The 14,864-nt window shown below is 39.7% G+C and overlaps 1 long non-coding RNA gene across 2 annotated transcripts in view; it reads right to left on the bottom strand.

Annotated features, from left to right (window-relative positions):
* Positions 1-14,864, bottom strand: part of LOC148048782 (uncharacterized) — a 158,517-nt gene that overhangs the window by 66,613 nt on the left and 77,040 nt on the right. The window lies entirely within an intron of this gene.

Below are 14,864 nucleotides of genomic sequence, written 5' to 3'. Positions count from 1 at the left end.
TTTCATGACTGGATTTGTTGCACAGGTGGCATCCTATCACAGTTCCAAGCTGGAATTCACTGAGTTCCTGAAAGACCCATTCTTTCACAACTGTTTGTAAAAACAGTTTGCATGCCTAGGTACTTGATTTTATACACCTGTGGCTATTGAAGTGATTGGAACACCTGATTCTGATTATTTGGATGGGTGAGCGAATACTTTTGGCAATATAGTGTATATAGAAAGATACTGTAAAATCTGACTTTTTCACCTGAATACTGATTTAAGCTATTAATGTGCTATATGACATCTCCCTGTTGACACGTGAAAATTCAATCTAGAATTGTACAATTGGCTATTAGGTTGTATATTTTTATTAGTTAGTCTGGACTATGACTTATAAAAAATATGACTCGACAGCCAATGTGATATGGAGAAACATGACAATTAGAACTGTAGGTTGTTATTGGTTTCTGCTCTGTGTTTGTTGTTTTGGGCACTATCTAATAAAATGAAATTCACTGGTGAAAAGAGTAAGGTTCTACATTTAGGCAAGAAAAACGAAATAGACAAGTACAGTATAGGTCAGAGGTAGTCAACCTTTTTATACCTACCGCCCACTTTTGCATCTCTGTTAGTAGTAAAATTTTCTAACCGCCCACCGGTTCCACAGTAATGGTGATTTATAAAGTAGGGAAGTAACTTTACATTATAAAATTTATAAAGCAGAGTTACAGCAAACCCCTACCACCCACCATGAAAGCTGGAACGTCCACTAGTAGGCGGTAGGGACCAGGTTGACTACCACTGGTATAGGTGGTACCTTGCTCAATAGTAGTAACTGTGAGAGGGATCTTGGAGTCCTAGTGGACAACCATTTAAATATGAGCCAGCCGTGTGCAGCAGCTGCCAAAAAAAACCAACACAGTTCTAGGCTACATAAACAGAGGGATAGAATCAAGATCACATGAAATGTTAATACCACTTTATAATGCCTTGGTAAGGCCACACTTGGAATACTGCATTCAGTTTTGGTCGCCACGATGTAGAAAAGATGTGGAGACTCTGGAAAGAGTGCAGAGAAGAGCAACAAAGATGATTAGGGGACTGGAGACTAAAACATATGAAGAACGGTTGCAGGAACTGGGTATGTCTAGTTTAATGAAAAGAAGGAGTAGGGGAGACATGATAGCAGTCTTCCAATATCTCAGGGGTTGCCACAAAGAAGAGGGAGTCAAACTATTCTCCAAGGCACCTGAGGGTAGAACAAGAAGCAATGGGTGGAAACTAATCAAAGAGTGAAGCAACTTAGAACTGAGGAGAAATTTCTTGACAGAACAATTAAACAGTGGAACAGCTTGCCTCCAAAAGTTGTAAATGAATATCGTGTAAAAGTTCATTTATTTCAGTAATGCAACTTAAAAGGTGAAACTAATATATGAGATAGATAGTTCAAGCTGTGATTTGTCATAATTGTGATGATTATGGTGTATAGCTCATGAAAACTCCAAATCCACCATCTCAGAAAATTAGAATATTACATGCAATCAATAAAACAAGGATTGTGAATAGAACAATATTGGACCTCTGAAAAGTATAAGCATGCCTATGTACTCAGGACTTGGTTTGGGCCCCTTTTGCAACAATTACTGCCTCAATGCAGCGTGGCATAGAAGCTATCAGCCTATGGCACTGCTGAGGTGCTATGGAAGACCAGGATGCTTCAATAGCAGCCTTCAGCTCTTCTGCATTGTTCGGTCTCATGTCTCTCATCTTTCTCTTGGCAATGCCCCATAGAATCTCTATGGGGTTCAGGTCAGGCGAGTTTGCTGACCAGTCAAGCATAGTAATCCCATGGTCATTGAACCAGGTTTTGGTGCTTTTGGCAGTGTGGGCAGCTGGAAAATGAAGTCAGCATCCCCATAAATCTCATCTGCAGAAGGAAGCATGAAATGCTCCAAAATCTCCTGGTAGACCCTGGTCTTAATGAAGCACAGTGGTCCAAAGTCCTGTTGCTCCTTGGTCCAAAGTCCTCTTTTCTGATGAGAGCAACTTTTGCATCTCATTTGGAAACCAAGGACCCAGAGTATAGAGGAAGAATGGAGAGGCAGATCAAGCACAGTAATCCCACGGTCATTGAACCAATTTTTGGTGCTTTTGGCAAAAGTTGCTCTCATCAGAAAAGAGGACTTTGGATGCAACCATGTAGGATGAAAAAATTAAAAAGCATAGAGATGAAGTGTTTTGCGAGGTGAAACAAGATTTGAAATCTTCAAAACCAGAATTTTCTGGGTTTGGTCATCCGAGCTTGATCACTCAGCATAGGTACCAATACAAATCTTACCCCAAAAAACACAAAAACTTGTACCCAAGAAATGATCAGCTTTTTAATTCTAGGCCTTATAACATAAATATTTTTAGCAGTGAGAAGCTTTGCTGGATTTGTATCTTTTACAGATTTCAACTGAAAGGACATATGCTTAGCTATTATTTATTTTGTTAGGAATGTATTTGTTTGAATCGGTAGCTAGGATAAATAAAGCAAATCCTCTACTTGATTTTTGTCCTTCTATTTTGTTTTTAGCATCAAAAGCAATTGTCTACATCTACTATTCTGAACAATTACTGGACTGCCTTAAATTATCAATTTTTTTCCTAAGACTAGTCAGTAATAAAACTTGTGTTTTCTGTAATACAATGTTAAGGATGGATGGATGGATGGATGGATGGACAGACAGACAGACAGACGGACAGACATTGTGATCTCCTGAACCTAAAATATATTATCTATTTAGTTTTTGTTAGCCTCTGCTAACATCATTAGAATATAATCATATTCTTTCAGTTGTTTTTTTTTTAAAAAAAAATGTTTGCTAGTGTAGGATAAAGCAAAATGGCAACCTGGAGGATTCTCTATGGAGATTCTTAGTCATCCAGGTCATGGTTGTCGCAGCTTCAGCTGAAAAAGCTTGGATGAGAGGCGAAATATCTTCAAAGAAAAACCAGAAAGTCCAGTTGCCTTTTGAAAGAAAACACCTTTGGGACAACCTGGAAGATTTGCATTTCTTTTACAACATTTCTGCACCTACCCTGGTCTTGTCTTGGGAAAGAAAATGATAGGCAACTACATTCCAGCACTGTCTCCTGGCTCTGAAAAAGGATAAAATAAGTTGAAGCATAAGACAGTAACCTGGGAAAGTATCAGAGAGCAATCTTAGCAGATTGCTAAACAGATTGCTTCTAGACATTTATCTTTGGAGCTGTGGTGTCACAATGGGTGCAATGCAGGATTACAGGCTAGTTCTGCCCACCGCAGACCAATTCTGACCAGCTCAAGGTTGACTCAGCCTTCTGAAATTGGTAAAATGAGGATCCAGATTGCTAGGGCTGACTCTAAACTGCTTAGTGAGGACTGTAAAGCACTATAAAGTGGTATATAAGTCTAAATCCTAGTGCTATTATTTATAATGCCTTTATTATTTTTACAAATAAATCCAGGTGGTGAATATATCCAACACTTTCCTTCTCCTATTTTTCCCCACAGCAACAACCTTGTGAGATAGGTTGGGCCGAGAGTGACTGCCCAATAATCACCCAACTTGTTTTCATAGTCTCCTGCTTTCTAGCCCGATGCCTTGAACACTAGATCAAACTGACCATGGTTGATGTTTTGTGACATGTAATGCCATTATCATGTGTTTTCAAAATTTGGAATATTTACAGGATTGGAGAGTTCTGTAAATAAGATACATTTAGTTTGGGTAAATTTAAATTGAGTTTAGTTTGGATAAATTAACAATGTTTTACTCAAATTCAGGAAGCCCGTGAGATGAATCAAGATCTGCAAGTTCAACTTGACCATGCACTACAGCAGGCCCAGGATTTTCCCAGTCAAGGCAATTCTCTATTTGCTGAGGTACCGATTTTCATAATCATAATATATTACTTGCAACAAAGCCATTGTTAGTTTCAAAGCCTTCTTATATTGAGTCACTTCTCAGTATCAATTCTCTTGAATTATATTTTTCATTCAAAGCAGATGCCAAAGATTCTGAAAAAGCATTTTAACCAAAGTCTTAATACATTTAGTAGTACATGTAGTAAGTTATTACATGTTTGGAAACAATATAACACTGCTGAATCCTTTAGAACAGGGTTTCCCAACTTTGGCAACTTTAAAAAGTATGGACTGCAAATCTCAGAATTCCCAAGCCACTATGCTGGCTGGAGGATTCTGGGAGTCCATACATCTTAAAATTGCCAAGGTTGAGAAATACTTCTCTAGACTCGGTAACAAAAATTTCTCATGCCAATTATTCATTAGTAAGTTTGTCTATCCTGTTTCCCTGAAAATAAGACCTCTCCGGATAATAAGGCCAATCTGGTTTTTGAGCACATGCACTAAAATAAGCCCTCCCTGAAAATATTCCAACACAGCAGCAGCTGTGAGGTGACCCCCCGGGCCTTGCATTTGACACCCCTGCTTTAGGACAATATTTTATTCAAAACAATTTAGCCGAATAAATGCATGTAGCATTCAAATATATAGGAACTTAATTTTTAAGATTCTAATCCATACAGTAATAACAGTAATGATCAAGTAATCTCACAGATTCTTTCAAACTTATGGAAATAATTATGTTGGCAATGATTTTAAAATAAGTTGGTAATTACATAGAAGCTGCCTGGCTTTGATTTGGTGAATAATATGGCAAAGTTATTAACTTTCATTATTTATCTTTCTAAGCAGATGGATAATTTCTCTTGTACTGTATAGCTTTCTGAGGACTATATAATTTGCTATAAATATTGAATGCATTAGAATGTGAACCAACTTTACGTGGATTTTTTTTTCAATAGGTAGAGGATCGTAGAGTAGAAATGGAACGTAATCTAATTAGCATGAAAGTAAAATATCAGTCATTGCAAAAACAGCATAATTTCACCAGAGAACAGTTGCAAATACTCGAGGTATGTTAATTTAAAATTTATTCTAGAATTTTATTCTTTCTAATAGCTAAGCATTTCTGTTTTGTACATATATAAAATTGTTACAGAATTAAGATGAGATACAGCTATGGAATTAAGAAAGCTGTGTTTAGGTAACAAAGCTATTTCATCTGTGTAATATTAATATCACTTACTATGTAAATGCTACTTTTTTAGAAACAAGTTGCCTTCTAGCGCAAATTATTTTTGAATTCTTAAAACAAAAAAAAATGGTGAATGGTGCCTTCTTTAATCATGAACCAGCAAAATGTATCGTTACCTTCCTGGCACAAATATCCACATCTTGCTTGGGGAATTCTGGGAGTTGAAGACTACATATCTTAAAGTTGTCAAGATTGAGAAATGCTTATCCATTCTATTTCTGTTGTAGAAAACAAAGTATTAGTATGAAATATTAGGAAGATTTTAGCTTTGGTTGATGTGCTATTCTTAGTCAAAACATTTTCCAGAGTACCCATGCTTGGTATTTTCAGTTGATATTTTCAGTACAAACGAATACTTACAAGAACTGGTGTTAAATCTCATAGAACTGACTTGGCTAACTACAGGTAATCCTCGACTTATGACCACAATTGAGCCCAAAGTTATGTTGTTAAATGAGAATTTTGTTAAGTGACGTTTGCCCCATTTTTTGACATTTCTTGCCACGTTAAGTGAATCACTGCAGACGTTAAGTTAGTCACATGATTGTTAAGTGAATCTGTCTTCCCCATTGACTTTGCAAAAGGGTTTGCAAAAACTACGATCACATTACTCTGGGACACTGCAACCATCGTAAAATCAGTTGCTGAGTCTGAATTTTGGTCATTTGACCATGGGGATGCTGCAAATGGTCATAAGTCTGAAAGTTTTTCTGTGCCGTCGTAACTTTAAATGGTCACCAAATGAAAAGTTGTAAGTCAAGGATTACCTTTACTTTTTGAACAGATACTGTATGAACCAGTGTCCAAGCATCTGAATTTTGATCATATGATGATGGGGATACTGCAAATATTGTAACTGTGAAAAACAGTCATAAGTCGCTTTTATCAGTGCAGTTATAACTTTGAACAGTCATTAAATGAACTGTTGCAAGACGAGGACTACCTGTATATTTCATATACATGTAATTAAAAAATGACCAAAATTTGGTTTGATTTGTAGCTGCAGATGGCTGCAGATCTTCGAAGAATGATAGGTTCACAGGGAGAACATGACCAGCTGGACCCTTTGCCCAACATGCTTCAACAAAGAAATGGTGAAATAGAAGAAATGAAAGTGAAACAATTAGAAAAACCAATGGTATGTACATGACTAAATTATCAAATCCTTTATTGGCAGTTAGTGAAGGAATGATTTAGAACTAATCTGGAAAACATTACATAGTATAAGCCCATGCAGCAAAAAGAATCATGAAATAAGAGTGAGTGGCTTAACCATAAATACCTGAGATGTACAACTGAAGAAAATAGATCTCCCATAAAGGAATTTATGCCGAAAATAACATGGGGCCCATCTCTCTCTGACACACAGGGAATAGTGGAGAGTACGCCAAAAGTGAGGGATTCCCAGGCATATAGGTGATGGCAGCAAGAACTATGAAATCAAGGCAAGAGGCACAAGCAGGGTGTTTAAATGCAAAAGGTTTCAGGAAAGGAGTGTGTGAGGGAGCTCCCCAATGCATCATGGATATTCAGTGGCAAAATACCGTAATTAAATTATAATCATGCAATTTCTGTTTCTCAGTTTATAATGTGGTTTTAAGAATGAAATAGGAGCAATTTGCTTTAGAGAGCCCCAAAATTGGAATAAAAATGAAACGTGGCCATGCTTCTTCCAACGATTGTCAATCCTGAAGTGAATGTGGCTGAGGCCATCTTTGAAGCTTTAGGGTTGCCACAAGGAAGAAGAAGGGACAGGACAGGGGAAAATAACTAACTGGGGGCTTGTAGTCAAACCAAGAACATTCCAACACGTGACTGGGGGAGAGGAGGAGTGGAGTAACCAAGCAACTGGCCAGCACCTCTATTGGACAATATAACTGATGACTTGGGGGAAGGGTAACTTTTTAAATTTTATAATTAAAAAGTAATTAGATGAAAACCACAGGAACTTTCAGAGTTGGTTTTCACCAGTTGTGTCAATATGATGTATCCAATAAAATGTTCTTTGAGGAATCTACTTGCCTTGGAGTTCTGCTTTCTATGGGTGCATTACTTGGAACACTGACAGATACAGAAGAATGACTTTGGGTTGTTTTTACCCTTATCCCAAGCATTGTTCATCATGATTGTAGATGATACTGAAAGACTTGAGGAACTCCATTACTGAGGAATAGTACACACAATAGTTTTCTCTGTCAATCTCAGTTCCAGGAAGTACAATAAAGAAGGGAAGTGGTGTTACAACTTTGCATTTATATAAAGACAAGCTTTAATATTCGTTGAGCAAGCCATTTTGGAATAAGATAAAACCCAAAACGTGTTTTCATGGTTGTGTTTTCTAGGCTGATTTCACGAAGCATAAAAGCAATAAAATACCACAAATATCTATTTGGTGTGTAAGCTGTTAATTTCATTAATCATTTGATAATTTTCCTCTTGAAGATAGTTGAATTTATATATTCCCTTATACATATTTTTACCTCAGGCTATAGCATAATTTCATACATTGAATGGGATGATTTTCTTCAAAGATATTTTCATTTGTTGCCATACCTTTTTGTTGTGAACTGATAACTGAAATTACCAAAAGCCAATAGTGTATTAGTTTTAATTTTTTAAATAATTGTTTACCCAGAAGGTATCTGAGAACTCAAGAGAGCTGAAACAGTGTAATGCCTCAGAAGATGCTGAATTTGAACCCGACTATTATCTTGATATGCTTCAAATGAAACTTGAAAATTCAGAGTGAGTCTTGTGAATTCTAATTGTGGAAATTGACAGCCTGAGTAAGCCATGGCATATTCGTTTAAATTAGAGTATTAGTTCCTTCTTATCTAAATGCTAAATTGTTAGATTTTCTTGATTGTTGTTTTTTAACTTTTTTAATTTTTGAACTTTCTTGATTAAAATACCAAGTTAACTATTAACTATTTTAGTAAAATAAGCCTTGGTTATACATTACATAATGTTAACATTTTTAATTGAAATCAAGTAATACTACAGAGCATATTGTGTGAAATCAGCCACCATTGCTTATAAGTAGTGATTTATGGTATATCATGTGTGAATTTAGCAAGAACATAATACATAATACCTGTATTCAGCCTTAGTATCTTAGTATAAATCATCCCAGGGTCACACAGTAAGACATAGTTTGTTGAATAAGATATAATGGCTGGGCACAATTTGTTGTTGTTTGTTGTTTATTAGTTTTGTATGCCGCCCACTCCCGAAGGACTCCGGGCGGCTCACAATAAAATAGGGAAAGGAAAATAAATAAGACAATATCGGATTCCAACAAAAGAGCTGAGTTAATGTGTAGGTAGCCTTCAACTTACATTATGACAAATACTTCCCCTCCAAAAAAGCATTTATGACATGGATTCCAGTGATCATGTGATTACATTTTGGGTATTCAACCCACTTGCATTTATGATTTTCAGTATCCCAAAGTCACGTGACCATATTTTTTTATTTTTGTTGCTGGAAACCGGCATTTACTTCTGGTTTCTGGAAGAAGCTCCCATTAGGGACACTGAATTTGCTTGACACCTGTGCCACTGGCTTAATGACCATGGTGATTTGCTTAATGATTGCGGCAAAACAAATGTAGAATTAAGTTAGTTACTTTATGTTTAACAACCAGCACTTTTTAGTATTGTAATTTCAGGCTAAATTACAGTCATAAGTCATAGATTAACTGTAATATCCTAAACTAAACAAATCATATCTTACTTACCATGTTGTATATGAACCCAATATCCATGTCCAAATGTTTTACTTGGATTAGAAGACTACATATAGCATAAAATGTAATTTCTTTATCCTGCCACTGATTCAACTTTCAGAGGATAAAAAAAATAAATAAGGAAAAAAACACCTGTATGCAACAAGAAAGCCAGAACTTTGAATATTAGTAGATATTTTAGAAATAAATAAACCATGTTCTTTAGAATATTAACATGAGTTCAGAATTCTGGATGTTTCTTCCCTGTTTATCTTCCTCTGCCATACACAGTAGAGCTAAGCCGAGAGAAAGGCACTCACTGATTTCCCCTATCTGAAGGTGGGCCCAAGCTGATCTTTCCTGGTCTTAGTCCAATACCTTAATCATACACCACTTTCAATGTTTTAATATTACTTTATGAGCCAGATTCAATGATATTTTTCAATGATAATTGAAGTTGTTCTCTTCCTTCAATTTTTTTCTTCTGTATTCTCTCCTGAAAGCGACAGATTTTCGCTGGCTAGAAAAGTCACTATTGTTCTGTACTGAGAGCGTCATAAATCTTTTTGAATGGTTTTGGCTGCTAATTTTGCTTCATATATTACACGTTTTTAATCCTAATATCTTTATATGGGGATTAAGTGAAAAAGATGGAAGGAACTGAGACCTGCGATGTGAAGGTTGACTTTATGCAATTGTATGTTTTCTAATACTTACTTTTTGTTTCCTTATTTTTAGTAAAGAGAAAGAAAATTTGAAAAAAGAATTATCTTTACAGCGGATGAAAGCTTTATTTGAAAGTCAGAGAGTCTTGGAGATGGAGCGAAAGCTTTTTGTAACTGAAAGGAAACTTAAAGCTTGTCGGAGTGAGAACACCAGGTCAGTGCAAAGACAATCATCACAGACCTGCATCTCTGTACTGCTCATGCTTTTTGTTTGTTTGTTTGTTTGTTGTTTTTTATTATCATTTATAGGCCGCCCTTTTCCCTGAGGGGGCTCAGGGCGGCTTACAATTAATGGGGAAGGAGTAAAATAAAATAATAAAATAATAAATATGTGAATAAAGTAAAAATAGAAATAAAACAGAACATACATTCATCATTCGGGTGGGGACGGATTACGATCTTTATCCCCAGGCCTGACGGGATAGCCAGGTCTTGAGGGCTGTGCGGAAGGTCTGGACGGTGGTGAGGGTACGAATCTCCACGGGGAGATCGTTCCAAAGGGTAGGAGCTACTACTGAAAAGGCTCTCCTCCGTGTGGTTGCCAGTCGACACTGACTGGTGGATGGAACTCGGAGGAGGCCTTGTCTATGCGATCTAATAGGTCGCAAGGAGGTAATTGGCAGGAGGCGGTCTCTCAAGTACGCAGATCCACTACCATGAAGGGCTTTTTGGGTGGTAAGTAGCACCTTGAAGCGCACCCGGAGATCAACAGGTAGCCAGCGCAGCTCGCGGAGGATAGGTGTTATGTGGGCGAACCGAGGTGCACCCACAATCACTCGCGCGGCCGCATTCTGGACTAGCTGAAGTCGCCGGATGCTCTTCAAGGGCAGCCCCATGTAGAGCACATTGCAGTATTCCAGCCTAGAGGTCACAAGGGCCCAAGTGACTGTTGTGAGAGCCTCCCAATTCAGGTAGGGTCGCAACTGGCGCACCAGGCGAACCTGGGCAAATGCCCCCCTGGTCACAGCCGTCAGATGATGGTCGAAGGTCAGCTGTGGGTCCAGGAGGACTCCCAAGTTGCGAACCCTGTCTGAGGGGTATAAAGTTTGACCCCCCCCTCAGCCTGAGTGATGGAACACTAGCCAAATTGTTGGGAGGGAAACACAACAGCCACTCGGTTTTCTCCGGGTTGAGTACAAGCTTGTTAGCCCTCATCCAGTCCCTAACGGCTTCAAGACCCCGGCTCATCACGTCCACCGCTTCATTGAGTTGGCACGGGGCAGACAGATACAGCTGGGTATCGTCTGCATATTGATGGTATCTTATCCCGTGCCTCCGAATGATCTCGCCCAGCGGTTTCATGTAGATGTTAAATAGGGGGGATAAGACCGAACCTTGCGGCACCCCGTATGTTAGGGGCCTAGGGGTCGATCTCTGCCCCCCAACTAACACCGACTGCGACCTGTCCGAGAGGTAGGAGGAGAACCACTGCAAGACAGTGCCTCCCACCCCCACCTCCCGCAGTCGTCGCAGAAGGATACCATGGTCGATGGTATCGAAAGCCGCCGAGAGGTCAAGGAGAACCAGAATGGAGGCATGGCCTCCATCCCTGGCTCTCCAGAGATCATCGGTCAATGCGACCAAAGCGGTTTCTGTGCTGTAACCAGGTCTGAAGCCCAACTGGAAGGGGTCAAGGTAACTGGCTTCCTCCAAGGACCGTTGAAGCTGGAAGGCCACCACCTTCTGAACAACCTTCCCTACAAAGGGGAGGTTGGAGACTGGACGGTAATTGTTGAGAACAGCTGGATCCAAAGATGGCTTCTTCAGGAGGGGTCTCACCACCGCCGCTTTGAGTGCGGCGGGGAAGTGCCCCTCCCGAAGAGAGGCGGTGACAACCGCCTGGATCCAGCCTCGTGTCACCTCACTGCTGTTAGCGGCCAGCCAGGAGGGACACGGGTCCAGTACACAGGTGGAGGCACTCACAGCTCTCATGGCCTTGTCCACGTCCCCAGGGGCAACATCCTGAAACTCAACCCAGGGGTGGTCAACTAATTCATCCTCTTGTGCCTCGGCTGGATCTGCAGAGATGGAGTCCAAATCCGACCGAAACCGAGCAACTTTGTCCGCTAAGAATTGGGCATAATCCTCAGCCCTACCCTGCAAGGGTTCCCCCGTATCCCTCCTATTTAGGAGGGAACGGGTTATCCTAAACAGGGCGGCTGGGCGGGACTCAGCGGACGCAACCAAGGTGGCAATATAAGATCTTTTTGCTGCCCTAAGTGCCCTGATGTACTCCTTGGTGCAAGTTGTTAAGAGTGCTCGGTTCGATTCGGATTTATCGGACCTCCATAGGTGCTCTAGGCGTCTCCTCCGGCGCTTCCTCTCCCGGAGCTCCTCGGTGAACCAAGGAGGCCTCCGGGATCGGCCTCCTCGGAGGGGCCGTAGTGGCGCAATCCGGTCAAGGGTCTCAGATGCTGCCGAGTGCCAGGCAGCAACCAGAGTCTCCACCGGATTGTGGGCGAGAGTATCAGGAATGACCCCAAGCTCCGTCTGGAACCTCAGGGGGTCCATAAGTCACCTGGGGCGGAACCACTTGGTCGATTCCTCCTCCCTACAGTGGGGGTTTGGCCTCCGAAAGTCAAGCCTCAGTAGGCAGACTGGATGTATAACCTGGTAATGAGAGCTTTTGTATGAATTGACAGAGCTTTTAATATTTTTTTAGGGCTTTAAAATGCTTTCAGAAGAGGTACTATGGAAAACATTTGGCCAGTAACAAGCACTTCCTTTTTGAACTATTACATTGTGCCTCTTCCCAGATTCACATGATTATTTGTAGCTGTCCTATGAATATGAAATCATGTCAATTTGGGAAGAAGCTAGGCCGCTTTGAAGGCTTATAAAAAGATATTTCACTTATGTTTCCTTGCATTCTAAAGTACTTACTAAATTACTCATAGCAACTATGAGCAATTAAGTATATTTTCAGATGCTTTGCTGCCAGATTAGCATTATACCTACATAATCATGCAATCGATTATTGGGCAATGAGCTTTCATGGATTATGCCTCTGCTGTGATATATTTTAAAATACTTTGGAGGATTCTGCAATGTGAATGCAAGAGCTTCAAGGCAGTTACCCATTGGTTACCAGTTACCATTGCATTTTGTCGTAATTCCTTGGCTCATTCCTATAGTGTTAAGATTGTAATACAGTGGTGTTATGTTACCTTTCTGCTGCATAGTTGTCTTTAAAACTGGTCATAATAACCAGACTGCTTGCTTTGACATCATCAAGAAAATGGAGGATACTAATATTGGCCAGCTTGACTGTCATTTTATTTCATTTGACTTTTTCACTTTTGGAGGAGAAAGAACTGCAAGGTTTTGAAAATACGTGAGCAGCATCTTTAGAGATATTATTGCCAACTTAGCAATGGAATTCAGCAACTCAGGCAGAGAAGCTGTTGAGAAACAGGGCTGGTAATACACCAGCAGCAATCCCTATTGTTTCCATAAACCCAACTTCAACCAGAGCACCTCTTCGCTGAGGACAAATAGGTATAGACAGCAACATAACACAGACTTACTAATCCATTGTTCTGTCGCTTATAAACCTTTTCATTTTTATATAATTTTTATTAAAGATTTTTAAAATAATGCAAATTTTGAAAGAGAAGAGTAAGGGAAGTGAACAAAAAGAAGAACAAAAAATGCAAAGAAAAAATAGAGAAAAGAAAGGAAAAAACAGATAATGTTGTAAACAAATGGCTTCCAATCTTTAACAGCAATTACAAATATATGAGCCGTGCAGTGGTTAAAGTGCAGTACTGTGGGCTACTTCTGCTGCCTGCAATTTGGTAGTTCAAATCTCAGCAGGCTCACAGTTGACTCAGCCTTCCACCCTTCTGGGGTGGGTAAAATGAATACCCAGGTTGTTGGGGGCAATATGTAAACCATTTAAAGATGGCTGTAAAGCACTGTAAAGTGCTATATGTCTAAGTGCTATTGATATTGCTATTTAGCTCTCTCTAAGACCGCAACATAACTTCCTTTTTTCCATTCTTTAGCCTTTCTCATCATCAAATCCATAAAGCACAAGTTCATTTTTCAACTTTCAGAGTTGGTTTTCACCAGTTGTGTCAATATGATGTATCCAATAAAATGTTCTTTGAGGAATCTACTTGCCTTGGAGTTCTGCTTTCTATGGGTGCATTACTTGGAACACTGACAGATACAGAAGAATGACTTTGGGTTGTTTTTACCCTTATCCCAAGCATTGTTCATCATGATTGTAGATGATACTGAAAGACTTGAGGAACTCCATTACTGAGGAATAGTACACACAATAGTTTGCTCTGTCAATCTCAGTTCCAGGAAGTACAATAAAGAAGGGAAGTGGTGTTACAACCTTAATCATACACCACTTTCAATGTTTTAATATTACTTTATGAGCCAGATTCAATGATATTTTTCAATGATAATTGAAGTTGTTCTCTTCCTTCAATTTTTTTCTTCTTCTGTATTCTCTCCTGAAAGCGACAGATTTTCGCTGGCTAGAAAAGTCACTATTGTTCTGTACTGAGAGCGTCATAAATCTTTTTGAATGGTTTTGGCTGCTAATTTTGCTTCATATATTACACGTTTTTAATCCTAATATCTTTATATGGGGATTAAGTGAAAAAGATGGAAGGAACTGAGACCTGCGATGTGAAGGTTGACTTTATGCAATTGTATGTTTTCTAATACTTACTTTTTGTTTCCTTATTTTTAGTAAAGAGAAAGAAAATTTGAAAAAAGAATTATCTTTACAGCGGATGAAAGCTTTATTTGAAAGTCAGAGAGTCTTGGAGATGGAGCGAAAGCTTTTTGTAACTGAAAGGAAACTTAAAGCTTGTCGGAGTGAGAACACCAGGTCAGTGCAAAGACAATCATCACAGACCTGCATCTCTGTACTGCTCATGCTTTTTGTTTGTTTGTTTGTTTGTTGTTTTTTATTATCATTTATAGGCCGCCCTTTTCCCTGAGGGGACTCAGGGCGGCTTACAATTAATGGGCCACGGCCCGGCGTCCACCATGTGCCTGCGCGTAGCACACGGATGCATACTTACAGCCCACGATGCTTCAGCTGCTGGGCGGAGCATCGCGCAGATGCCGTATGCTCCGTGAGCATGCGCAAAAGCCTCGATCAGCTCAAATACAGGCAGGGAGGGCGGGTGGCTGGGCCCACCGTACACTGTACCGGAACAGTACCTGGTGCCCCCAGAAGGCCCCAGTATGCCCGTACTGAGGTGTACCGGTTGTATCTCATCATTGGCCCCCACCCACCCACAGTGCTGACCC

Source organism: Thamnophis sirtalis, unplaced genomic scaffold, assembly GCF_051295495.1.
Source record: "Thamnophis sirtalis isolate CommonGarterSnake01/CBP01778 unplaced genomic scaffold, rThaSir2_p1.2 scaffold_2, whole genome shotgun sequence".
NCBI lineage: Eukaryota > Metazoa > Chordata > Lepidosauria > Squamata > Natricidae > Thamnophis > Thamnophis sirtalis.
This window is presented reverse-complemented; position numbering and strand designations above follow the sequence as displayed.